This window comes from Anser cygnoides, chromosome 20, assembly GCF_040182565.1.
Source record: "Anser cygnoides isolate HZ-2024a breed goose chromosome 20, Taihu_goose_T2T_genome, whole genome shotgun sequence".
Lineage (NCBI taxonomy): Eukaryota > Metazoa > Chordata > Aves > Anseriformes > Anatidae > Anser > Anser cygnoides.
This window is the reverse complement of record NC_089892.1, coordinates 922,501-949,061: the sequence shown is the minus strand read 5'-3', so window position 1 is coordinate 949,061 and position 26,561 is coordinate 922,501. Positions and strand designations below refer to the sequence as shown.

The 26,561-nt window shown below is 47.7% G+C and overlaps 1 protein-coding gene and 1 long non-coding RNA gene across 8 annotated transcripts in view; one reads left to right on the top strand and one right to left on the bottom strand.

Moving 5' to 3' along the window:
* Window positions 1–26,561, top strand: part of PBX3 (PBX homeobox 3) — a 117,355-nt gene that overhangs the window by 60,241 nt on the left and 30,553 nt on the right. The window lies entirely within an intron of this gene.
* On the bottom strand, window positions 4,777–5,886 carry LOC106040703 (uncharacterized). Its single transcript, XR_001210045.3, has 2 exons — window positions 5,750–5,886; window positions 4,777–5,624 (listed from the first exon to the last, which is right to left on the bottom strand). It is a non-coding gene; the product is annotated as an uncharacterized lncRNA (long non-coding RNA).

Sequence of the window (26,561 nt, the reverse complement as noted above, 5' to 3'; positions counted from 1 at the left end):
GGAGGTGGCACGGGGTCATGGCTCTCACATCTGTGCCCGAGGTGCTTTTGCAGGTGTTTGCGTGCGTTCACTGTGGGGGCTGAGCCCCGCCTCGCATGGGCCAGAGATGCTGGGGTGCAGCAGGCTCAGGGGATGTGCTGGGGTGACCCGGGGTCAGCCCTCGCACCGGCCACTGCCACGTACAGGCAGGAAATACCTGGAATCATTAAAATTCCTCCCACATTTATTCAAGCTCTGGTAGTCTATAAAGTGATTTCAGTTCTAAAAGGGGGATTTGACAATTTTTTCACTGCTCCATGTTTCTAGAGTACTGCTGCTCTAGACACTGGTCCTATGGGGAACTTCAGGCCTTGAAGCATTTCAGATACGTGGATTGCCTTTCAGCTTCTTTTCACACATTTTTGGGATGCTCAGGGTGCTGAGCAAGCCCTGTTCCGCTTGCGCTGGGAGTCCTGCCCCAGAGGACAGTTGTCCCCCTCTCCTTGGAGGCTGTAGCGTGGCAGCACACAGGCCGCTTCCCTGGCTTGTCCTGGCATTACCAGGGGCTGCTCATCTCACTGGGTATGAAAAAGCAAATCCTCTGCTATTTTCTCTCTTAATTAAAGTTTGGGCCCACTTCACAACTGCTTTGGGGGCTGTCACAAGACTTTATGTGTTAACAAACATTGTCAAATTACCAAGAAAAGCTCACCGATCATTTGTGTGCACCTGTGTGATTGCTGTCCCTGCTCAGGTCTTCCTGAGCCACCGCTTCCATTTGCCTTCACAAGTTCGGCAGGTTAAGCCGGTGTTTCTGGGGGTTAGCTCCAACCAAAACCTCAGGCAGTGGGGCTTCCCCCTGCAGAGTCCATGGGCTTTGGGATAAACCCGAAAGCTCACTTCCTGACATTTCGGGCCCTTTCCAGCACATTGCTCCTGCTGCATGTCCAGTACCAAGGGAGTGCGCGCTGCATTACTGCGGGGTACGCCTGCAAGTGCAACCCATAAAAACACAGCAAAGTGGTGCCACTTGCTACCAAATACAATTTTAATGTTGCTCCTGTGCCCTGTGGTGTAGCTGGGTTAGCTGTGGTTAGCCAAGCTTATGCCTTCAACCAAAGCAGAAGAACTACAGAAATACAGAAATGCTCCAGAAGTAGCCGAGCCCCCCTGTGTGCTGTGCTGGCCCCGCGGAGCACCTGGAGCGGACGTGCAAACTGTCCCGCGTCCACTGCGCTGCTGTGGCCTTGCATCGGCGAGAGGAAACGTGGCTCTGCTGGCCCTGCATTCCTGGAGTCCCCCTCCTGCATGCCGAGGATGCTCGTAGCGGGGGACTGCACGTGCCGGACAGGGCTTTACAGGAGGACAAGAGGGCTTCTTGCTTATTGTTTACATGTAATACAAAATCTTTTGGAAAAAGTGTAAATGACAGCAGTAAACTGCTGAAGAGTCGAAGCTATTATAAAGAGGAAGCATTCGAAGTATGCAACATAAAGTGCTGGCCAGGTTTAGTCTCTGCATAATCTCACAGATTGGCCCCACCAGAAGCACAGCCGGTCCCGCCGGCCCGGTGCTGCGTTTGTGCCCTGTAAGGACCGCGCTGGGGTCGTTGGCCTGGCACCTCCCGCAGCGCCCCGGGCGCTGGGCACCGTTGGCTCCAGCGCGCTGCAGCCCTGGGCGTCGCGGTCAGGGTGCTGGGTGTGGGTGCTGCACCCTGCTTGCTGGGGGGTCCCCTGGCCCCGCGAGCGCCGTGCCCCCATCCCGGTCAGCACCCCCCTGTGCAGCGCGTCCCTCCCAGAGAAGCACCGTGGACGGCGTTGCCAGCAGCTCCGCAGCCGGTGGGTCGTCGCCGCGAGAGGCAGGGCCCCGGGGCTGGCGCAGGCACTGCGGTGACCCTGGGGGCTCAGCAGCTGCGGGCCCCCCTGGGAGCGGTCGGGCTCCTGTCGCTGCCGCTGGTGGATGACAGCAGCGTGTTAGCAGCGATTTGCTGCGGATGAGACGTGAAGGGCCGCTCTCTGGGAAGGGCCTTTTCCTGTGGGTGCCCGCGGCTTTCCCCAGCAGAGCCTTGGAGGCTCCCGCGTGCACAAGGAGCCCACCCGGACCTGTGCAAACGGCGAGGAGACGCCGCGGACCGGCTGGGTTTTCCGGGGGAGGTCATTAGTTAACGCATCCGAGGGATGCACGGGAGAATAACAGCACATCAGTTAGGATGCTAATTCACTCAACTGGCAGCGAGCGCTGCGAAATGACAGCTTGGAGGGGCGCGGGGGAGGGTCTGAAAATGGCAGCAGATTGGTATTTTGAACGGGGAGGGAAGTTTTATAATGATGAATAAGAAAGATGACATTTGGTGCTCACATTTAACTTGCATTGGCTGTCCGCAGGAGGGTCAGTGTGCGTAACCTCCCGTGATGAGGCCTGGGGCTGCCCAGCAGCTGACTGGGTGTATACCCTTCAGATGGGAACAAAAAGAAAGGCCCAGATAATTAGGCCAAGTTGAACTGCAGGAGGTAGCCAGCTTCTCTGCTGCCTTTTGTATATTCATGACCCAGCTTGATTGATGGAAGGACAGTGTTTGGTGACACTGTCATTTGCAAGTTGAAAGGTAGACTACAGGCTGGAGCTATGCTCAGATGTGCCTTAAAGGGTCCTACAATAAGCTCATTTGGATGCTGATGATGTTCGCATCTGCATTTCTTTGTTTCTAACTGTTTCAGGAGGACATCTGTTAATTTGTATAGATTAGCTTGGATGCTTTCATTTAAAAACATCAAATTATGTAGCAGGACTGTTTATTATAAAAGTTTCCAAGAAAGTTTAAACTGATTTGGAAGCCATACAACGCATAATATTTGAAAGCAGGATTTTAAAATATATATATATACGAATACGAATACTTGTGTTCCGCCTCCCATGACCAGGAGTTAAGTCTTGTATTTCTACTGCAACATTATCAAGAAGTGTTAGCAAAAGCATCTGTTGAATTATAAATTCGAGGATAAATGAGGCTTGCCAAATTTCATATCTGCTCGGGAGAGGAGAGCCTCTTCTGCTGGACAGTTAAAGCCTTTACCTTGGAAATGGGGGGGAAGGGAGGGGATGAAATGTAATTAATTCAAGAAGGAAAATGCTTTTACTGTGTAACATTTAGTCACATTTCAAGAATAATAGTGCTCCTGTCAGAGAAGTTACATTTTTCACAGGTGCTGCTTTCACAGAGATAGCAGGACATGAGCTGAGAGGGAGGCTTCACGCCTCGGGTCAAACTTCCCTCCACGTAGCCACTGTCCTCGGGCTCCACGTGCTGGGATGGGACATCGCTCTGGGGCGGGTCCCTTCCTGCAGCCCCGACAGAGGATGAGAAATCCTCGTATTTACAGCGAAGGGCTGTGACGGGGCCGGTGCCCGAGCCAGCACTGCCCCCGGGGCACCACGAGCCCTGCCGCGTGGAGCCGGGGGCAGCAGGGACGGCTCCTCTCAGCCAGCTCCATCCCAGCGCTCGGCCACCGCAGGGACCCCTCCTCGCATGCCCCTGCCCCAGGACCTCCAGCGGCGGCTGCAGCCACGGGCCCCGGCCTCGTTCCGCGCACCACCGGCAGCGTTAGCTCACGGACGAGCTTGTGCTGCTGTTGTGCTGCTTCACGCGGCACGTCCACCTCCCGAGGAAGCCTCTGTTGACCCGTGAGGGCCTTGTCTGGGGCACTGAGCACTGGAAGTGTAGGAAGCGGGGTCAGGAGACCGCCCAGGGCAGGGCAGGCCCGCTATGGGGGCACTCCCCAGCCTGCCCCGAGTTGTGGGGCACGGCCAGGCCAGGGTCTGCACTGGTCTGCTGAGGCGTCTTCCCCGCGTACCGGCCCTCCAGTTCGTCTGCGCTTGGAAATCTATGCCTGTGACTCCCACCTTTGTATTTATTCCAATTAACACATAAACCCTAATTACCCAGATCAAGGGAGCTGAGAGCGCATAAATGTGCAGCGACATGGCAAAGCCGGGCAGCGGCCCGAGCGGTGAGGTGGCGGAGATGGGAAATCAATGGGGGGCACCAGCGGTGAGCCGCGTAGGGGCTGGGGCCCGCCCAAGACCCGCTCGTGGTTCTGAGAGGTGCGGGCACGGGCTGGGGGTGAGCGGTGGGCCAGCCCTCTCGCCTCCCGAGCCCTGCACGGGCCACGCACAGCGTCCCGACGTGCGTCCCGACAGAAGTGCCCCGACCCCCCCGGCCTGACGGGCACCTTCCCCACTCCGCGCCCCGCAGGGCAGCATCCTGGCACGCTCCGGGATGCTGGCAGCGATCCCAGCACTGCGCGCGTCCTCCTGGCAGATTTATGGGATGGAGATCAAGGCAGGGTTTTTAGGGCGGCCGGCGCAGTGACAGTGTCCAGGAGCTGTGCCACGGGGAGGGCGGCCCCCAGCCCTGCGCAGCCCAGGGGGCACCGGGTTGGCACGGTTTGTGGGGTGTGGGAGTGGGCATGGGGCGCAGCGCACGCAGCAGCAGGGGAGTGCAGCATGCTGTTGCAGGGTGTTATGATCAGAGCATATGCTGGCTATTAGTGTGCCTTTTATTTAATTTTTTTTTTTTTTTAATACAGTTTACATTGCTAGTGGCAGCGCAGGCTTAATTGCTACCTTGCCTGAATGCAGCTTAGTTTTGTAGTTACTCAAGCAGGAGGTTTTTAAAACTGTGAAATAGTTTCCCTTTCTGCATGCCCCCAGATCAGGTAGAAAATGGGGAAAGAACTGCTAAATGATGTATTTAGAAAAAGCTGTTCTACAAGAGTATTTGAAACATTACAGATCTGCCAGAAGGTCCATTAACATAAATGTTTAACTCAGACACACACAAACTTATGTACCGAAATGAAAATGTTTCATGCATTAATTTGCTGCAGAAGGTACTAACATAACAATTAGAACAACATTCTGCCTGCTTATACTTAAATTTCCTGGGGCACCGTTTCGGTGGTAACGCATAGCATTGATGTAGCATCTCCTTGACTCTTTGCGCAGCACCCCACAGCACCACCACTGCGGTTCCTTGTGCTAAATCAAATTCTTACGGTGTTAAACCCGGTATCAAAGGGGCTGGGAGAGGCTGACAGCAGCGCAGGGTTTTGGGAAGGGTGCCCTCTCCCGCTGCTGTTTACCCATCACCAGCCTGCGTCCCATGCTCCCGATGTCCCACGCTACGTTGGTACACTAACAAAGGACCTGCCTCTTCCTTCAGCTTGCTTTGAAAGCGGATGGTGAAGGCAGATAAATTAAAGCAGAGGAACCATCAAGCCAGCTAGCGTAATGCTGGGCTCACTTCATTAGCGCTCCCGATTTGGTTCTCTGTCACATCCACAGTTTTTGCTGGGCTCAGTGTTTTTCCCGGCCCTGTGCTGCAGGACAGTCTGCCCTCTCAAAGGATATTTGAGTGCTGAGCACTCTCAGCATGCAAACGCTGGCTTTGCTAGCTTGGAATATGGAAACACCGGAGGCTCCCACCCCAGTCCCGCAGCCGATCTGGAGCTGGGTTTTGTTGCTGGCGTGCTGATCCCAGTCACATGGCGCCGCGCTGCAAACCCCGCAACAGCCGCACGCCGCCGAGCGGGGTGGGGGAGCAGCAACTGCAAGCGTTCCTCCTCCGAGCAAATGCTTGTCCTAAACTGAGCACCGTAGAATAAAAATGGAAACATAAAAATAGCAGTTGGAAAGATAAAACAGCATTTATAGTACTAATAAAACCGTTGTGGCTTCCACAGGAAAACATGCTTTGTAACCTAATGCTTACCTGGGAAGACTGTCGAGTTTCTGAGAGTTATAGCTGTTTTTGTAAGAGAAGCACAGAGATTTGCTTCAGGGCTGAGTGATAGATTCTCCTGCCTGGAGCATCCCAGTGTGTTTATACATGGCTTGTATGGCAGCTTTCATAAGACATTTACCCCATGATTTGCGATGAGCTTATGTGTGAATAATTAATGGCAATTAATCCTTAATTACAGTAATTAGGCAAGTCACAGGAAATTAAGCTGCAGCTGGAGAAGACCATGCCTGGGAAGAGAGGATTGGGGGCTGTGTGAATGTGCCATTCACTGACAACATTACGAGGATGAGCAGTATTCAGCAGCTTTGGCATTTCTATTGGCAGCCTTGGGTAGGACAAGAACGCTCAACATTAGCAGCAATCTATAGTTGTCTACAAGAGTTTTTAGTTCAAGTGCCAAAATGTTATGTTGCATATGGTGATTATCTAAGTTTATTGGTTGCCATAATTCAAATGGGTGTAATTGTTTTTGGCTTGATAGTGACATTAGAAACTGAAGCTTTTATGCGTTCATAGGTTCTGCTGGCATCAGCTATGGTTCAACTTCTAGAAACAATTCATCCAGGTTTGCAATTATGAAAACAGACCCTTTAACTGGCTTGAAATAAATGGAGAAATTTTCAATATTTAAAAAAAAAAAAAAAAAAAAGAATGGCAGAACTGGCAGTTTCTTAGTTGAGGAGCTAATTGCTTTATTATTAGCTGCCTTCTCCATTAAAATGAGGTTTGTGCAAGGAACAGTGTGTGCAAAGTGTCTGCTGGCTGGTTTGGGCAGTGGGACCGAGTGGGAGGGAAATGGAAGTGCTGGCAGGCGAGAGTTTGCAGACAGAAAAGCCTCATCTGAGAACATCTCCTGCTAATCCTGAGCAACTCCATTGTACTTGAAAGCAGATCTGTGCTAGAAGCCTTTTGCTCTGGGCAACCCACAGCGAGGCTGTTTTGCAGCTCAAGAGCAGCAGCCTTCCCCATCATTAATGTGCAAAGTTTTTAAACCTCATGATTAAACATGTTTCAGTAATTTACTAGGGTTCCAAGTGGCGATGTTTGTGCCAGCAACAATCTGGGGCAGAGACATGGAGGGAAGCACACATTAGTATCAATGAAACCTACAAAAAGCAATCAGTAATTTATGAGCTTATGGAAAAATGCCCACATGTTCTCATCAAATTATAGGGTTCCTATAATTTACTCAGTGACTACAAGGTGCACGCTCCCAAACCTGCTGTGGTGTGTTAACTGAACCTCTGATTAGATTTAATCCAAACAACTAATCTGTTAAAGGGTCCTGAATAAATAGGCGATATGGCCAGGCCAGGGTATTATTTCAGACTAAGACGACAACCGATGAGGAGGTCAGCCAATTACACGCTAAAAATGTACAGTAATCTGCTGCAGGTCAGGTACATTTACAGCTACCCAGCCTAAATACTGCATGTATGCCTTTGGGTGTCTGCACAGTGTGAGCATCTAGCGGGGAAGACGGGAGGAAGATCTCTTACATTTTAGAAATAAAAGCCTGTAGACAGATGTTTGTGAGATCTGTACTTGTTTGTAATATGGAAACGTGTAAAAACTTCAGCTCCTTGTATGTGGGACCTAGATCAATTTTTAATTTACTTGTACGCATGGATGACTCATTTGAAAAAGAAAATTGTGGCATCAGAAAAAAAAGACATTTCAGCGTGCATAGGTTGCTGCATTTATCTGTTTCTCCTGCACTTTGGAGTGGAAATAAGTCACAGTATCTTAATAATGGTCTTGATTTTATAAATGATTTTTCCCCTTGAAATAAGCAATCCATTCATTTTAATATGTAGAATTGGTTTGCTAGCAGGGCGACAGTTTAAAAAGACTTCCAACTGTGACACAAGTGCAACCATATTGCTTCCTATTACTCGCTAAGGTAGTTGTTTAGAAGAGAGAATGTTCTCCCTGGAAATGTTTAAAGTGCTGTAATTTTATTTAGGATAATGAGGATTTATAACAGTTTTACCATATGAAAACCTGCCTTTAGACAGAGCGAAATAGGCGGTTGTGGTTATTGAGTGTGCTAGTGGTGGGGTTTCGTGCGTGGCAAGGCGAAGGGAGGTATTTGTGTCTGGTCGTGCAGCGCATCCGTCACCGGGCCCAGAACATTCCCCGCTGCCGCGTGGGATAATTCATCACGAGCATGTATGGATTTCTCAGCTTTAATCGCTCTAGATGTTAATTAAAATCCCGTTTTATAGAATATTTTAATTTCGAGGTTTGCCCAGCTGTACAGCCTTAGCTCCGTTCTTGGGATAGAGACGCGGAATAACAAATAGCTGAATTAAGCCTAAGTGGGAGTTCGGGGGAAATGCCAGTCGGACGGGAGTCGCGGGCAGTTTGACCGCCCGGGTAAGCGGGATGGGCACTTCGGCGTCACGTGCTGCTTCTCTGCTCTCTGTAAGGTCGTCTACATTTATTTTCATTGTTAGGCCTTTAAAAGATTTTACCTCATTAAAAAATGTTTTCCTTTTATTACTAATAATGCTGCCTATGCAATGTTGGCCAAGCTGAGCTGGCACCAGGATACTGGCTTAACAGTACATTTAATGCCCTGTTTATAAATATAAAGAAGAAGGAATTGAACTGTTACAGATTTTATCAGGTTTTATCTCCTCACTGAAAATCTTAGCTCTCAAAACATTTCTAATTTCCCTTATTTGAAGGCTCAAACAGTTTCAAATTACTGCCCGTGGATTGTTCTTGACATCGAGAATGGTAAATTTGAGCTGTGGAAACGCTGGAATGTGTGGTGTGTGCTTTTCCTGAACAAGGGAATTCAACGGGTAAATTACAGTCATTTACTTGGAGTGTAATTTACTGAGAGCCTTTAGGCAAATGCAGGAGAAAGGACAGCAGAACAGAAAAAATAGCTAAAACAGGGGGCTCCCCCTCCCTAGTCACATGAAATACAATCTATATTCACGTGACAAGGATAATAAAAACTTTCTTATTTAAAATACATATAATTCATATTATTTTTTCAAATCATAAAGCAAGAATTTGTAAGTATGACTGATTTATGTGAAGATAAGATTTTAAATCATGCTAAATTATCCACACATCTTCTTAGCATTGTATATTTTGCATACGTCAGTATCTTCGTGCAATCATCCCATATTTGAAATTGATAAAACTGTTAATTTTATGCCTAATAACAGACCAAGTATCTGAAACTGTCATTGAGCTAAATGGAAATTGCTGTTTTCATCCTATGGAAATATTCAATATTTAATAAATTTATTAAAATAAAAATCTTTATCTAATGGAATCTGCAATGAAGATTTGTGCTTGAATTTTTATTTGAAAGTAGAGCATAAAAATAAATAAAAGTGAATGAATACTGGTGTATTTTTTCTTCATTTAAATGGTTAAAATATGGTAAAGAAGCGGCCAATGTTTTGTAATCTCTAGGCAATGCACATGTCGAATAATTCTCAGAAAGTATTCTGACCAAGGCTTTCCATGGCAAGCAGTGTGCATTGTAGTAATTGCTAAGCAAACAGAAGGCAGTGTTGTAAAGTGGTTTTGTATAGCATATTGTAATTTGACACTTAAGTTGTGCCCTGCATTACCCTGTGTCATAATTGATGGCTAAAGAAAAGCACATGCTATGCTAATCCTTTGTTAGAATAGCTTGTTAAATTGTGGTTGCCAATTTAAAATAAACTATGGAATGCTTGTCTATATTTTAAGGTTTGTAGTCTACAGTTTTAAACAGTCATTTTAAAGCTGTTTTTCAACTTTATGTTGCATGCACACTATTCTGCCTTTGCACACAAGGTCAGCATGTTCGCTAGTTTAATAGCAGACCATCAAGAACAAAATCAATGAGCTGCATGTTTCACACTAGTATCACAAGGGATTTTCCCATTTATAGCACATTTGTGTACTGATCCCGAGTTTAAAATGACAATATTGATGCCCTATTAGAGCTGTGCCGAAATGGACATTGTGCAGTTGATGCTAAAAGTTGTCTGAACTTGCTCTTTTCTCAGACTCGCGTTCTACTTTTTGTCTAGCTTAACAAATATAAATAAGCCAAGAGAGCCTGCCTGCACCGGCCGCACTGGAGGCGCTGAGCTCCCACGTTACATGTTTGCAATAGGCGGAATTTCCCGACTACAGATTTCAAATCAAGATCTTTCGTAGCTGGTGCGAGGAGGATTATGAGACTGAGTCTAAATAATCATCTCCGTGCTGATTACTGAAAATAAAGTGGCATTATTGCTTATGGATGAGATAAGGCAGCTCTGCCCTGGGAAGACGCAAGTGCGAGTTCTGTGGGAATTTTATGAGTCCTGGTGCGGTGTAATCAGCCGCCACCGGCTCTAATGGAAGGATAGCTCCGCGATCCGCGGGGGGAATATATCCTGCACCACGGAGAGGAAATGTGACTTCTGCAGAAGAAAATGATTTAATGTTGGTAGAAGGGTTATTCATTTATAAGGGATTAAAAATGACTTCAATATAATACCTTTAATTTGTAATAATGGTCTGCGGGGCTGTTTCCTGTCTAAAATAAACCGTTTGACTGGCATGTTCATTTTGATCCGTTCAGTTGTATGGTATATTAGAGGGGATAAAGGTATTATTTTCAGTTACCATGTTTTCAATTAAACCTGTGCTCGGCCGCTGGCAGCAGGGGCTGTTGGGCCACCAGCGCCCCAGCCCGGGCAGCCGGACTCCTCGCTGCCTGGGGCATCGGGCGGCCGCGCTGCCAGGGGCTGGTGGCACGGCGCCGGGCAGGATGCCGGCCGCTCGCAGCACGGCTGCTTCTGCTAATTGCATTAACAGCAGTAACACAGGTAAACGCTGAAGTCTGGGGTGCACAGAAGGCTTTTGGGTGCTGCGGACTGCAAAAAGAAAGAAAATAATGGAGGCAACTTGCACTCGAGCTCTGTCCATAGCTAGCTGTGCCACTTGCTGTGCTGGAGCTCGGTGATGCTTGTGCAGCCCTGACCCCAGTAGCTGCGGTCGCAGGGCTCGCCCAGCCGCGGCGTCCGACTGCCGCAGCCCTGGAGCTCCCTCTGATACAGATCTCCTTCACAGGGCCTCTTCGGGGTGGCTGCGCTCATTTTGGGCACTAGTCCTAGACAAAGAGGGATTGTGACTGCACTGTGTGCAGCCCAAAGGCACGCAGGTGACAGAACACGATCACCCTTACTTGAGTTACCAGAGGTCAGCCTGTGTCCTCTGGCAGCGTTTGATTTGTCTGTTCGCTGGGGAATAAACAAACCAAGAACCAGCTCTGCCTGATTCAGGAGTAGGGGTATCATCAGTTTTTAGGATTTAATGATGGGTTTTACTATGCTGGATGCTGGTTTTGTTAAAGTTTCAGTTTGGGGGATCAGCAGAAAATTTCAGCCTCCTAGTCAAAAAAGGTTCATTTTCCGGACTTTGCAGACACATGAAAAAGGTTGAAAAGATGACCCAGAGTCTCCCAACACGGGAGGGCAGATAAGCAGAATCCATTCTTATTACTGCTAAAATTCTCACGCTTTTTAAATTAGCACTGATGGGGGGAGGAGGAGAAAGGAATCTGACGCATATTTCTGTGAGCCATAATATTAGCAGCTGGGAAAGGACAGCATTCTCAGAAGATCTGACCAGTGCTAGCATGCCTGAAAGCACTAGGCAATAAAGAAAGATTATGCAAAGACCCCCAGATTTAGAAAAAGGAGGTGTCTGAAAAAAAAAAGAAAAAAACTGCTTGAAAATTTACTTTTGTTACAGATCAGAAATATAATACAGTGTACTGTGTACTAGTAGTAGGATACAAGGAGAATTAATCTGAATAAACATATCCAGAATGGCTGTTGGAAAAATGTATGCTCTCATCGCAACGTTTGGTACAAAGTACAGATAGCTGAAATTTGCTCTCCTGTTTTAATTCTCATGTATTTAGTGTAGAACGGCTGTCGGTTTACTGGGAAAGGAAAAAACAAACCAACAACAACAAAACAACAAAGCCAATTTTGATTGGAACAGGCGGGATTAAAATGCAGGATTATCCCTGCAAAGGGCTCTATCGGGTGTACGGCTCACTGACCTTTCTGAGGCACGAGCGTGTGTGGAGTTGTGCTGGAATAAATCCTCATGCCCGGGAACTTCCTGCGAGCAGGCAGGCACGCACAAAGGAGCTTCCCTGGGCCGTGCTTCGCGTTACCTGGGATCAGTGGCGAGGGGTGTGCGTGTACGTTTAATTCCAGTTCTCAGCCCAAACAGTGTCTCTGTACAAATATGTGCTTGGAAATAACATTCCTATAGGTTCTGGTGATATAAATAATGTATGTGGAGAAGCTCATAAATGTAAGCTCGAATTTTCCTCAGTAGTTTTTGTTCTCAATCACCTTGATGAAACAATCTTGAAGGCGCTCTCCTTTTCGTGGCATTTGGAATGAGTCCCTGACAGGCTGATTTTCCACCCCTGTTGTGATGCTGCTTTCTCTAGTTAATATTCCTCTGTAAGTGTCGTACCAAAGTAAACCAAAGGAGCCCAGCTCATGACACTAAGGCTGCATTTGCATTAATTATGCAGTCAGGGCTGGTGAGAAAATGCTGTCACAGAGAGAGAGGCAGTAAATGAGAACCCTCCGAGTGCGCCTGAATGAAGAGCATTAAGTTCATTTACATGGGAGCAGGACGAGCCGCTCAGCCTGGGAGAGGGAACAATGGCATTTCTCTTGTCGGCTCGCCCGCCGTTATTGTTCTGTGGCTTAATGACTTAAAGGCAGAGTGGTTGCGCTGACAAAAAGACAGCTAAGATCCCTTTGGTATTAATAGTGGCAATAATAATTAATAATATCCCACTAATCGGGAGGCACATGCCAGCCCCGAGTTGGCCTGACGGGAAGGCCGTGGCCTGGGCCACCGTGGGCCCCTCGCTCCCGTCCTGGGCCCTGCCGATGTCGGCCCCGCACGGCCTGCTGCCAGGCCGGGCAGGCCGGGAACAGAGGGGCCACAGGGCCACCCGCAGCCCGGGGACGGGTGTGCGTGGGGTGGGCACCGGGGGGCGGCGGGGCCGGGGTGAGCCAGGCGCGGGTGGCCTCTGCAGGCACCGCCCGGCAAGAGTAGGGATCTTTTTGTGTATTTATTTTCTGGTGATTTTTCGTGTGTTTCCAGTGTCCAAGGCTTTAGCGCCGTAGCAAAACTGCTCTTCTTGGTGCCAGGACAAATGGTTAAAAATGGCTCATTTCACCTCAGGAATTTCACCCCGTCTGCTGCCAAGAATGGAGGTCCCTGCTGATGGGGAAGTGCACCGAGTCTCCCTATGGCCAGCCCACATCCCAAACACTCGCTAAAATACCAGAGACTGCTTTGCCTAATACCACAAACAGGGGATGTGAAAGCATATGTGAAAATATTTACTGGCTGCTGTACTGAGTGCGCTTCACATGGAAATACGAGCGTAGAAAGCCCAAGTGCCTGCGTTGGTGTGGTAGATACTGACCCCCCTCCCCGGCCCACAGCAGCCAGCCGCCAGCAGCAGTACGTGCGCGTTCAAACGAGGGCAGCCCCGCTCCCCCCGCGTCCCCTTCTCCCACACGTCTCCGTGGGTGTCTGTGCGAAACGCAGTTCTTGCATGGAGCTGTGCTGACAATGATGCCCGCCCTGTACCGCATTCAGATGACACCTCGGATTTTGCAGTACTCACTTTACAGCAAAGACTTCTTCAGATTCTTCTTCTGCCGTCTGTGTATGTATCATTTATAATCCAGAATGAAAGCAAAATTTGTGACCCAAACACTGATACAGCTATTGAAGGCATTGTATGTGGTTTCTAAGGAAAAATATTAATATCTATGTAAAATACTAAAGATGTGATCTTTGGTACTTTGATATTAAAAGATAGATCTCCTAATATTATATTACAATAAATTAGTTTGGGACTTTTTTTCATCAAAACATGGAGGTTTCTTTTAAAGTTCAAAACTTGTTGTCGTCTCTATTTATCTTCAAGACTTTCAGACACTTTAAACTGCAGTTGAAATTTAAAGTGACTTTTTTATTCATATACTGACATAATTTTCCTTGGAATGATTTATATTTCAATAATAGAATAATAGCTTAAACTATGTTTTGTATTCTACGCTTTGGTGTCATTCTAGGCAGGAGGTGTCATCACAAGATAAACTTTCACATCTGAGAGTCAATAAATTGTGCTTAAGTAGTCTAATGAAAATATTGCAAATGACTATATAGAGTTATATACAGTACGGATATGCAGTACAGATACATATATATGTTTAACAAAAGACTGTGTTTGATCATATGGTGTCATTAGCTTTGACACCATTGCATGGTACCAGTTTACAGTGATATGAATCCTATAATACTATATCATGCTTTTATCCACTAAATAAAAACCTGCCCTATGTTTTATTACAAAGTAGGTGGCCTGGAGGAAAAATATATGTATTCTTTCCTTTTGGAATAAAATATGCATTTGGGCTTCTCATTTCATCTCCAATCTGTGTTATTCCTTAAAAATGCAGAACTGCCTGAAGTCCTCTTTAATATTTAATTCAACAACTTTTTAATCTGTCATTATGCTGTGATGAAGTAAGCATCAAGTGTCGCTGAAAAAGATTAAATTATACTTGGAAATAGGAATTGAAATGATTTAGGGTTGGAGGCTGAATATTTGCTTTGCACAAGTAATAATAGTAGGAGCTTGGGTGAAGCACAGGTTTGGATCTGGCTCTAATGCCTCTGCCGATCCTCTCTCCCTGGTGGCTGCCCCTTGATTTACTCTGGCACTGCCAAGCTTTATTTGATTTAAATGGAGGTAGGAAGAGGAAATTCCACACTGCAATACATTAATTACTCTCTGCTACTTCTTACGCTGATTTTCTTTTTCTCTGTAAACATCATAAACTCTGATTCAGGCAACCCAGTGGATAGCTGTTTTGAGCAACCCTATAATTTCTTGTTAACAAGCTTATCTTAAAATGGAAAAGCAGGAATAATTAATATCTACCTCTGGAAGAATGGATGATGTGAAACAGTGGAACACTTGTTCCTGTCCATTCATGAGGGATGCCCCCATGTAACGAGAGGACTTGTGCCAACATCATCCAATTGCTTAACTTAACGCTTTCAACTCTCCCTTTCCTTTCTGAAGTCGCCTTTGAATTTTTCTGTCGGAGTTGCGGAGAGGAAAGAAAGTGCAGCATCGCGTGGCAACTGCAAGGCCTTTGGAGACCTAGATTCAAAATCTGCCCTATGTGAAGTGAAAACAGCACTGTTTGTGGTCCCACTTTGAAGAAAAGATATCTCAAAACACAGTTTACTATAAACTGTGAGAGAGAAGAGCTAGATGGTAGGAATACTATGGAAACTCCTTCGATGGCTACCTGTATTACAGGAAAGATGCACTTACACTACTTCAAGATTTAGTCCAGAGGCTGATATACCTTGCAGTCCAGCTTGAGAAATGAGACCACGTGATTTGTTTGCAATTCTTGCAAAACAATTCCTTCTTATATACAATATTTGAAACAAGAATCCTTTCTCTCTTGTCCAATGCATTATTTATAATTATTCTCCCTTCTTTGCAGAAATGGGAATATCTATATAAATAATTGATTGCAGTTATTAATTGGGGAACACACGGTACTTTTATACAACTTGTGTTATCTTATGGTGGTTCTGAGTGCGCCAGCAGCTCTGCATCTATCTTACACAGCAGGTCTTGGTCCCGTTCCCCATGGCAGATGCTCCTTGCCCTCGTGTGCGGGCGCAATGTCCCTGCCATCCCCTGCTCCTTTGTGCTCCACTTCCCCGAGCTCCGCACCCCGATGTCGGCACAGGGTCTCCTCGGGCTGGGTGGCCCCGCAGGCTCGAGCACCCCAGTGCAGCACTACTCCGGGGCACGGCTGGGCTCGGGCTGCTCCCCGTGGGCACAGGGTGCCTGGCGGGGCCAGGGGCATGGCCACCCGTGCCCCCTCTGCTGGAAGCTGCCGGTGCCCGAGTGCTGTCCTGGCCTTGTGCAAAGGTGAATTTTGTCTGACAGGGACAGAACTTTCTTCCATTCAAGAAAGATGTATAACTTACTGTCAGTGAACAAGCCTGATGTGTGTTGCTGTAGAGCTGAGCACCTTTCAACCTCTTCAGACTGTAAATTCTGAGCAGCTGATATTTGAGTAATTCCTCTCAAACTGGCATTATTATTTGATTGCAATGAATTACCTTTTTTAAAAAAAAATCATAAGTATAAATTCACTTGACTGATCCTGCAAATTATTTATGATGTAGTGTTTTGGTCTAGGATAACCTTTTAAAATAAATCAGTTTTTCAATAATAGTTCAATGTTTGCCCACCTAATGGTGTTCCCATTAAGATCTGCATTTGTCACCAACCTGCCTTTTCAGCTCGTGCAGGAGACAAGTTACCGCCCCTAAACCCACTATGCTTGTAAGGTAAAGTAAATGCATGTCTTTGTAGAAGAATAAATAAAAAGAGCAAGCTGAGTCAATAAGCGGGTTCAATTCATGCCTCTAGCAATGGCGGACAGCTCATTTTGTAGATGTGGGTGTTTTGTTTACATTTATAATGCAGCTTTATTTAATGCTGACAGATATAGCTTGTGGCAAATGATAGTCAGAATGTATGAGCAGTCATAATGCTTCTGTCTTCTTATAGTGTGCTGCTGAAAATAAGCAGTTCACCTCTGTTTTTATTGAGGAAAGGATATGAGACAGCTATAGCTTCGTGAGGCTATTTATTGAGTTGTTTTACTAGCTGTGAACATGCCGCTTTATAGCAGTTGTGAAAATGGACTTTGCTAGTGTGTGGGAAAGGAAATAACATTGCAGTATACAAGGGTAGTAAAAAAAACCCTCTATAAATAATTTTTCAGACTGAAGAATATTCTCATTTAAACAGCTAGAGAGTCTGGTGATTTTTGCCAGATGCCAGCCTTCCCTGGAATGGTATTGGGTTACAATTGCCCTATCAAACGCTATTAATATTTTAATGTGAGAGAATAAAATTTAGATAAGTCTTTTCAAGCTGAGGTGTTCAAAAGCTTTGTATGGAAAGTTTTTTTGTGGTTGCTGAATTCTGTGTATTTACAAACCCATCAATATTTAATAGAGCGGTGTGATCTTTAGATCCTCGGGTCTGGAAAGAAAGAGTCCGCCGTCTTTGGCAAAGCTTGCAAAACGCAGGTTTAATTTGGGCTTGACGTGACTCTGTGCTTTATGCTGATGCGCAGGCCATGCGTGGCTCCCGCGTGATGAATGCTCACATGCCGGGTGATGCAAGCGAGCCGTCTCCGTGCTCTATTTATAATGCCAGGAGCCGGGGACGGGGCTCAGGATTCAGGTGGCGCTTTGCAGGCAGAGCTCGCGCCCAGGGCGCTCTGCGGAGGGCGGCCGCTGTGCCCTTCCCACCGCCCAGCGCTGCGGCTCCCACGCGGCGTGCCCACGGCCGGGCTCGTCCCCAGCCGGGCTCCCCAGGGCGCTCCGTGGGTGCTGCCTGGAGGGGCCGGGGCACCGCCCGTGTGCGCGGGGTGCTGCTGCTGCGTGCTGCCCGGCTCGTGGTGTCTGAGTCTTAAATATATATGGTCCGGTATTAAGGATTAGACAGGATTTCAGGAGTTCACCGCCTTTTCTATTTTTATTCACATGTTCGGCAGCAGCACGGAGGGGCACAAATCATTTTCATGTATGCAAAAATAATTTCGAAAATGGTATTAGTCTCAGCAGGTGAGGCCTTTTGTTTCTTCCATGTTTATGTACAAATTCCTAGGGAACACTAAATATTAAATTGAAATAACCCTCCCTTATTATTACACAGCTATGGATTCAATTTAATTCTCCTCAGATAAGGTTTTTCTGGACACGTATTTGCAATTGCCTGTCCTGTAAATACAGTTCAGGCTACAGCCAGTGGCTCATTCCTACCTGCCTTTTCTGCAGGAAAGGCACTGTATTTATGTGCTTTCAGATTTTTTTGGATGTAGACACTTTCCTTCTCATTCTCATTATGTTTATGGATTGCAAGAGTGCTGTAAGATGTCCCCCTTCCCCCCTTAACTGGCCAGAGAAATGGGTTAATCTCTCCACAGAGCTATTCCTTTACTTCACCACCTGTTTTCAAATCCCAGTTACCAAAGGAGGGAAAACAGAGAGCCCGATCCGAGCCTGAAGGCTGTGGGGATGGAGAATCCCCGGCACTTACTGCACACGGGGGCTAAGGCTGAAAATAAAGGGTGAAAATGGGGAAGAATTTGCTATGCCTGTGTTTTGTTATGGCTGGAAAACAAGATAGCTCTTTAAATTGCATCACTACCATTTGTATTTTATAGCCACCCAGGATTCAGACATTTGGTGCTGTTGTATAATGGCTTCTCATGGAGAGCACAAGGACTTTTAAAACCTTTGCTGTCCTTCTCTAGCAAAATACCCCAGAGATTCAGAGGTGAGATTGTAATCTGCCAAAATTTTACATTTTATTCTTTACACTAAGGAATTAGTCTAATTTTTATGAAAATAAATATATGGTCTAGCTCTCCTAATAAGACTGTCTCCACTGTGTTTAAGTAATAATCATTTATTGTTTAAATACAGTAGAGGCTGTAACAAAATGCTGTCAAGAGCCATCACACTCATTAACCTGCCAGCTAATTAGCCTCCTCCTGCCTGATTGCTGACAAGTTCTTCAATCTGAACCTATCGCTGTTGTGTCAGCACTGAAGCACCAAGCGAAGTGGAGGAGGGCTCCATTAGATGTTTGCGAACAAAGTCTGTGCATTAAAGGTTTGTTTTCTGCACTCAAACAAATGTTACAGCATTAATATTCTCAGCTATAATTAAATAGGCAACTCTTAATTATGGTAATTAGTGCATTAACCATATATTTCCTAGCGTCACTCCCAGGCGAGGCTCAGAAATTCAAGATGAAAGCCGAGGCGATGCCCATTGCCCTGAGCTGCTGTGAGCGGAGAGGTCGGGGTCTCTCTTTCCCCAGGCAGGGCAGCAGAAAGAGAAGCCTTGGCACCGGAGAGCTTGTGCTTAGCATTGTGGAAACACCTGTAGAAATACAGTGAATGCAAATGTCGTCACCCAAGTAGTCCAGGTTGTAAGCCAGTGCTTTGGCAGGCTGTCACAGCAGCAGAGCAGAGCAGATTGCCCATGCTGTGGTCTCCCAAAATCTGTAATGGGTCACTCAAGTCTTCTCTCTTAGCGAATTCAAGAAATGAATATTTCAGTCTCAGTTTATTGCCTTTTATCTTCTGTTCACATAACAAAACCAACCTGTGAATTGCCGTAATTTGCATTATTGTGCCAGTATTTGAAGTGCCCTAGCAGCAGGTTGACAGTGGGATGCATGTCCCCTGTGGCACCGAGAGTCACTTGAAGGACCCAGTGGACAGAGGCATGAATTCAGAAGATCTCCAGTCTGTCTGTGCTGCCTTGTGGCACTGTGTTCAGAGGGGAAAGAGGTCTCGATTTCCACACGGGGAAGGAGGACAGTGCAGGGAGGGGAGCCAAAGGGAAGGTGAGCAGAGGACTTTTCTGTCCATAGCACCATGCAGCACAGGGCTGATTTCCTGAAAAAGGGAAAACTCCTAGCTTTGTGGAGTGACCTAACTACCTCTGGTCTTCCTTTTCATCTGAAGAAACCGAGGCGTGGGGAGAAGTGGTTTGTCTAAAATCACACTGCAGTTTTGGCATAGGGTCAGGGAGGGAGCTGTGTGCCCCATTCACCTCCCAGCTCCTGCTGTAGCGCTCCTTTCCCTTGCCCGGTATCCAGATCCAGTCTGGATTTTGCGTGACGTGAGCCTGGCTAGTACCTGCTCTGCTTACGCTGGCCGTGGTGGGAATGCTTTGGAAATCAAAGCAAGGTCAGTGCTAAATGCTGAACAACCAGTGAGTAAAGGGCTGGTACTGATCCGAGCTAAATTGGAGACATAAAGATCAAATAAATGTAAGACCAGATCCCAGCACTGAACGTAAATTATCCCAGCGAGGCCAGGCAGGAGGTTCTGATGAACCTCAGAGCACCTGCAAATGATGCTGCACGTTTCTTTGCATGCAGACGCACCAGGCCAAAGCAAACACCTCCGCTTGAGTCGTGCAGAAGGGAACCTTTCCAATCAGTCCTGAAACCTGTCTCCAGGTTTATTGCCTTATTTCAGGGGGAAGGGAAGTTCTGTCCTGATGTTTCTGGTGTAAGGCAGCAGTTTTTCAGGCGAAGCAGTTCTTGCTGCTTTCAAAGGGGGAAAAGGTGTTACCTTGATATTAGTGTTTTTTCCCTGCCTAGCGCATAATAATTCTGTATGTATATAGTGAAAACAGAGATAACCCAAGGCAAATTTAATTTCAGATTGGGTTTTTGCTTAATGTATTATTCATAGTATTATTTATATCATCACTTAGACATATCCCTGGCAATAAATTGAAAACTTAACTTTAACAATAACGGTCACCTCTATTTTGGGGCAGTGGTGGGCTGGAAGCCGGTGGCTCCACTCCACCACGCTGCCAGGGTTTTAATAAGAGAGGGGGCTGGGGGAGGGGTGTTTAATGAGGGGCTGGGGGGGTTGTTTTGCAGCTTTCTTTTTCCCCCAACATTTTTGCTGCATGACCTGGTTTTGCATTTTTCTGCATCTCTGTTCATCTAATTAGGATGTTCTAAAAAGACCTGGACCACTTATTGTACAGAACTGTAGCCTGTGGGTATTTAATAAGGAGCTTTCAGTGGTACATTTGCATCTTTTGCTTGGGGTCTGAATAGCGAATTACCTTAAAGATCATTAGAAGCGTTGCTGTATTGTTAAAATCAGGCCACGATATTCTAATGACAGTTTAAAACTTGAGGCATTCCCTATAACACAGTTCACCCCAGCATAATTGTGTGTTGCACGGATGACCCTGGTATAAACTGCCGATACTCCCAGCTCCTTCTGCAGCGTGCTGCTGCCGGCAGGTAGGTTTCCACCCAAACGCCCAGCCACCTAAGGAGTGCAGCAGCGACAGCAATAACAATGAGCATTTTGCTTGTTGTGTGCACTCAAGTGTGCGGCTGTGACACTGTACCCAAAGCCTCGCAGAGAAGAGAAGCGCAATTTGGAGCCAGTGAGCAGAAGGCCGTCGGTGCATCCCGGCCCAGCGGCCCCGCCCGGCCTGGGCGTGCTGCCTGCCCGAGAGGCCTCGGAGCCACGCGTGGCAGCGGGCCCTGCCGCCCTCGGGCACTCGCTGGGCATTCCCAGGCCTCGCTCAGCACTGCCAGCGATGGGGCGCTTCCCGAGCTGCCTGCACCAAGCGGCCACGCGGGCTGGGAGAGCTGAGGAAGCAGCCGGGGCTCGGGCAGCCCTGGGGCAGCCGGGGCCAGCGTGAGCAGCGCGGCCGTAGGGACAACGGCCCGAGACCCTGCCCAAGTCCTCGCTCCCAGAGGAAGCCCTCTTGCTGTCGGCTCTGTTTCCACCCTTCACATTTTGTATGGGTAGCCTTTGGGGCTGCTCGGGTCATGGCACAACTTGGAGGAGTTTCCCATGCATCAGCCTTGCCAACTGAGTGGAAATGCCCATGGACGGTTTCCCTCGCTCTTTATTACAGCCGAGACAAGTGGTGGTATTTGTGTCCGTCATCGGAGAAGTACGTGCCTTATTGGACATTTCCTAACTTTCTGGTTATTGTTTCCAAGCAACAAAGGTGGCCCCCAAAATCCCTCAGCCGAGGCTGGGCATTCAAAGGGGCTCCAGCGAGTCGCCGCGGGCAGCGGGTGCTCTTTTCCACAAGTAACCCATCCCTTTCTTTAAAAAGGAAAGTTTTATTTCCGTATTCTATTAACGTTGAACAATTCAAGGACGAAGTCAGTAAATAATTGTCCCACACCCAGCGGGAAGCAGAAGGCTTCCCCCTGTTCCGCAGCAGCCAGCCCTCTGGTGCCGGCCGGGCCGGGCCCTGCGTGGCCCCGGCGCTGTGGAGGTGCTGGGCCCGCGGCCCCCGGGCCCCCCTCACAATGAAGCCCCGTGCTGTCGCTTCTTCGCCCTTCTTGCAGCGCTGTCAGGTTAAATGTTACAGAGACCAAAACCCTCTTTGTCCTGAGGAAACTGCTTTATTTGTGGCTGAGAGGGGTGGCTGAGCAAAGCCCGAGCATGTACTTTTCCTTGAATAAATAAATGCGAGCGGGGGAAGCAGGGCTTTGATGAAGTCCTGTGCTGAAGAATTACACTGAGAAATGAGCTACGTGCAGGTGAATCAGATGCTTGGGCAGGTGAATGCTTTTAGACGCTTTCTAAGGTTAAAACTGCCAGGAGTAATCTGGTGGTTCGGTGGAGGAGCTGTTTGTGCAGAGAAGAATTTCTCTTTAAAAAATTCAGTGTAACCAGCATTATTTTTTTCCTCTGGGATCCCAGACAATGAATGCACAGGCCTGTTCATTAATATCAGTTGTCTTCTGCAGGGAGTATCCAGATTTGTCGTGCCAGGTTTTAAATTTTTAATGTATTACCAGTTCTTACGCGGAGCAGGCCTTTTCTTTGTTCTTTTTTTGTACTAATACTGTTTTGTATTCAGCCTTGCTCTCGTCTGATACATCTCTTAGTGTCCCTTATAAAAGCTCTCCCCTGATCAGTGCCTGTTAGGTTTGACAAAGTCAGTCTTTGTGAGTTTCTACAAATGCACGCTCCCAATTTTCTTTTCAGGAGTGGTGGGTGCTGTTTGTGCAGTAATTGCTACATGCAAATCTGCCACGGGTTTGGCGATGCTCGTGCCGTGGCTGCGCAGCGTGGGACCCAGGGCTGCGGCATTCGTCACCGCTGCGCGCCCACGCAGCAGCCTGGGGCGGGTGAGCTGTCGCCTCCCCGGCCAGAAACGGCTCCGAGCTCGAGGGAAGGAGCTGCAGGAGCAGAGCCCCCAGCCTCCACCCCTGTCCTCAACCCTCCTAGGAAAGCGAAATACACCGGGTGGAGAACGGCTGAGAGCTTTTCTAGCTTTTATGCTTCAGAGAAACTTTTAGCTCAGCCTCTTCCCCCATAGAAATACTCCCATGTGTTTGTTGCAGAAGTGCTTGAGGAGGTGGGGCGGAGGCTGCGGGACCACGCAGCATGCCTCGGTGGGCTGTGCTCTGCTGCCCTGCTAATTGTGGCGCGTGTTGTGAAGACCCCCTTGGGCGTGTTCTGGGGTGTGATGTGCCAAGTCGGACCAGACCACACGATCTGCGTGACAAACTGTAACTCTTAAAAATCATGCTCGTAAACATAAATAATTAATCACATTATAGTTTTTATCATCCTTTTCCTTCCTAGCAGTGTTAATAAGTAGCTCATCTTCTAGCAGCACCTGTTAAACCCAAAGCTGTCAGTCTTTATTTTCCCCAGAGAGCCAGAGAGAAATTTGTTATGCAATAATTTCTCTTTTACTTTCTGATGTGACTTCAGTGTGTTTTCTATCGATCTGTGCATACACAACACATGAGATTTGTGTCCTTTATCGGCTTGTTTGGTGCAGGCACTCAGCCACGCTGGGACGCCATGGCAGGAACAGGTTGCACCCATCCCTCCTCCTGCCCCAGCTGGAGCCCTCCACCACCTGTGCCCGGAGACCTGTCCTGGTGGGTGGCTCTCACCTGCACCCCCCTGGCACCACAAGGCCTCTCATCTCCCGGTGGCCCCGGCCCATGCCTGAGGGTCATGGTGACTCCGTGGGTGCTTTGCACATCACGCGGCGGCACGGGGTGGTGCGAGGGGCTGGGCAGCTCTGTGTTTCGGCAGCGCACGTGGGCCTGGAGCTGGGCTCCCTGGCAGAGGATATTCATGCATGGCTGCACCTGCATCTCCCTCACATCAGGGACGGAGGCCACTCTTGTCATGTTCCTGTGCTCCTCAGGGTCTGTTGGCCCCTTTGGGCTCAGGGCTCTTTGCTCAGTCTGCTCCAGCCGGCCATTCCCTGCGTCGCTACCCACGCATCTTGGCTGCGGATGCCCTGCTCCGCTCGGTGCCAGCGGTGCCACGGCGCAGGAGGATGCTGCACAGGGCTGTGGCTCCTTCAGCGCTGTCCCTCTCCTCTTCCTCAGTTTACAGCCCCCTGAAATTCCAATTTAATACCCATGCAAAGAGGGCTGCAATAAATCTTGTAGTCAGCATTAAATATTGTTTGTTTTAGCTGCCTTGCACTTCATGTTTCCCCTTTTAAGGGGAGAGCCATTACGAAAGGTTAGATTCACAGTTAGTGGCGCTTTAGCTCTCCCTTTTGAATCAGTGAGGTTGCCGTTTTATTGCTCTCTGACTTGCACTTCAGTGATGAGAGTAAACTAGCATCAGATTAAAGGTCAGCAAATCCCATCAAAGAGAGGAATATTAGGGGCACAGATAGTTGGAGAGGCAGCACACCACTGGGTATTGACAGGGTGATTCCAGGGTATCACTCAGCAGAATTATAGCTGCCCAGAGAGTCAGTACTGCTTTAATGAGCCTGTGTGAAGAGGAAGAGGGTGGATTTATGTAGTTCCTCATAATTTTCTGTAGAGACTGTTATTGCAGACATTCTGTAGAGTGTTCTGGTCTTTCATTTAATTCAAAGGTCCTGGAGCTTATCCATCCAAAGATTCCTTTCTGTTAGCTGAAATCAAAGCTGACATCTCTGCCTTTACCACCTGAAGTACCCGTTCTGGGAGAGGGTTTTCCCTGGCAGGTCTGAAGTCCTCCGAGCGGTTAACCTGACCTCAGGGTCCCACGCTGGGTCTCCCTGGCCGTGTATGTCTCCTTCAGACAGGTAGCTAAAATGATCATTTTTGTTTAGTTCTGAAATGGGTGTTAGAAAAAGATGAGAATTTACAGTGTGTTTGTCTGTGATTTCTGGGCTGGGAATCCTGCATGGTTTCTGTCCCTATCAGGTAGGTATTACACTTAGTGCATGGTTTGCGTGAATATCTATGTGCTTTCTTTGTTTTGTTGAAATGCAATTAAATAAAATGCCGACAGTACAGAGAAGGGATGTGCCTTGCACAGCCCCGTCAAACGACAGCGAGGTACATAATGGCGTGTAAACCTCTGCAAGAAGGAGAACCAGGAGAGACAACAAAGTCGGCAGCATTTATTTCTGCTCCTTCCTCTCCCTTTGTTGCCAGTATATCAAGCAGCAGATCTAATGTTTATGCTGGGCAATAACAAAAGAGTTCCAAACATTGTCCAAAAACAGTGCGTTTTCTCTGAAAACAGACCAGCTGGAGCACTTCTCTGTGTACCTAGTTACATTATAAGGCTCACTTGGTATTTATACAGCTTTTGTTTACAGCTTGCTAAAAACAACAATTTATGAGCAACTTTACCGATCAGTTTAGAATCTGTTCAGTTTTATTACCCAGTGTAGATATCCATTTATGTGATTTATTGTTAGGAAATTCTACATGTATAAAACTTTGATCATATTTTTACATAAGTGTGTGTTTTTGCAGTGTTAAAGCGAGACCTCATTCGCCTGATTTACCGTGGGGAGCGGGCCAGGCACCAGGCGCTGGGGGACGCTTGGCACGTGGCACAGCCACGTCCCCGAGGCGCCGGCAGCAGCCCTGCGCCGTGGGGTCTCAGACGTTCCTCGTGAAGGCGACGTCGGTGCTGGGCTGCCCCAGCGCACCCCAGAGCAGTGCCGTGGGGAGCACCCGGTGGATAAGCACACACTGCGCTCCTCACAGCCCGCTCCATAAAGCCAGGCTATGTCCCTTATAATAACGCAAATAAAACTTTATGTCGTGCTGTTACATGCACGTGTCCTGACAGCCACGGTGGCCCTCGTGCCGTGCTAATGCTGCGTGTGGGATGCAGCCATGTGTTGTGCTGCAGAGCAGCCGTGCCGGGGCCGGTCCCTCTGCTCGAGAACCAGCTGAATATTTGGAACGTTTTGTACGACGGAGGAATAAGATGGCCGCAGCAGCAGAGGAGAAAGAAGAGCAAAGAGAAGTCAGGTAAATTATCTGCTCCAGGAAGGATTCTGACTGCCACGAGGGATTTATGAGTGAACTTTACAGAGACCCATAAAGTCTATGGCTAAGCAAATCTGGTGTTTTTAACTGGAAGTGGGGTGCAGTATTTTCTTCCCGGCTGGGGATGATCAGTGCTTGTGGTCTTTATGTGGTGGCTGCCCGGTGCAGTGAGGAGAGTTCTCCATTAACAGCACCACATCTGATGGTTCAGAACATCTTCATGAGTATGCAAATATAGCTACGTCCTTCTTAGAATATAAAGACTGAGAAGTCCTTGACCAAGCATAACACAGAAAACAGCATTAGGGTTTGAGTTCACTTGTAGAATCAGCGTTATTAAAATAAGCACGCGTTTTGGAAACGGTGTGGTGCCGTTACCTTTGGCGCGTAAAGGTACGGTTCCCTGGGTGTTGCCTTGATGCAGGGTTTCTGAGCCTTGTGCGGGGAACTCATTACTTGTACAAGTGTACAGAAAGAGACTAAGAGCAGGCTTCGCGTGGCGCTGGGCCGCAGCGGGCTGCCCCCAGGCACACGCAGGGGCGGTGATGAGGAGCTATCGCGCACTTTGCTTCCTTGAGCTGAGCACAAATAAGACTGACATTCTAGCACTAAGTGCAAGTCAAGAGTAAGCAAGAAAAATAGAATGATCCAAAAGAAGAAAATGGAATCGGAAACATAGAGATCTGTAAAAAGTAAGAAGAGAGACAATGCAGTAAAACTGCACAAACTTAGACATAATTTACAATGGGAAATAAATGTGGCCAACATAAAATCTGTAGCAAGAACTCAATTTATAAAAATACCAGTTATTTCATA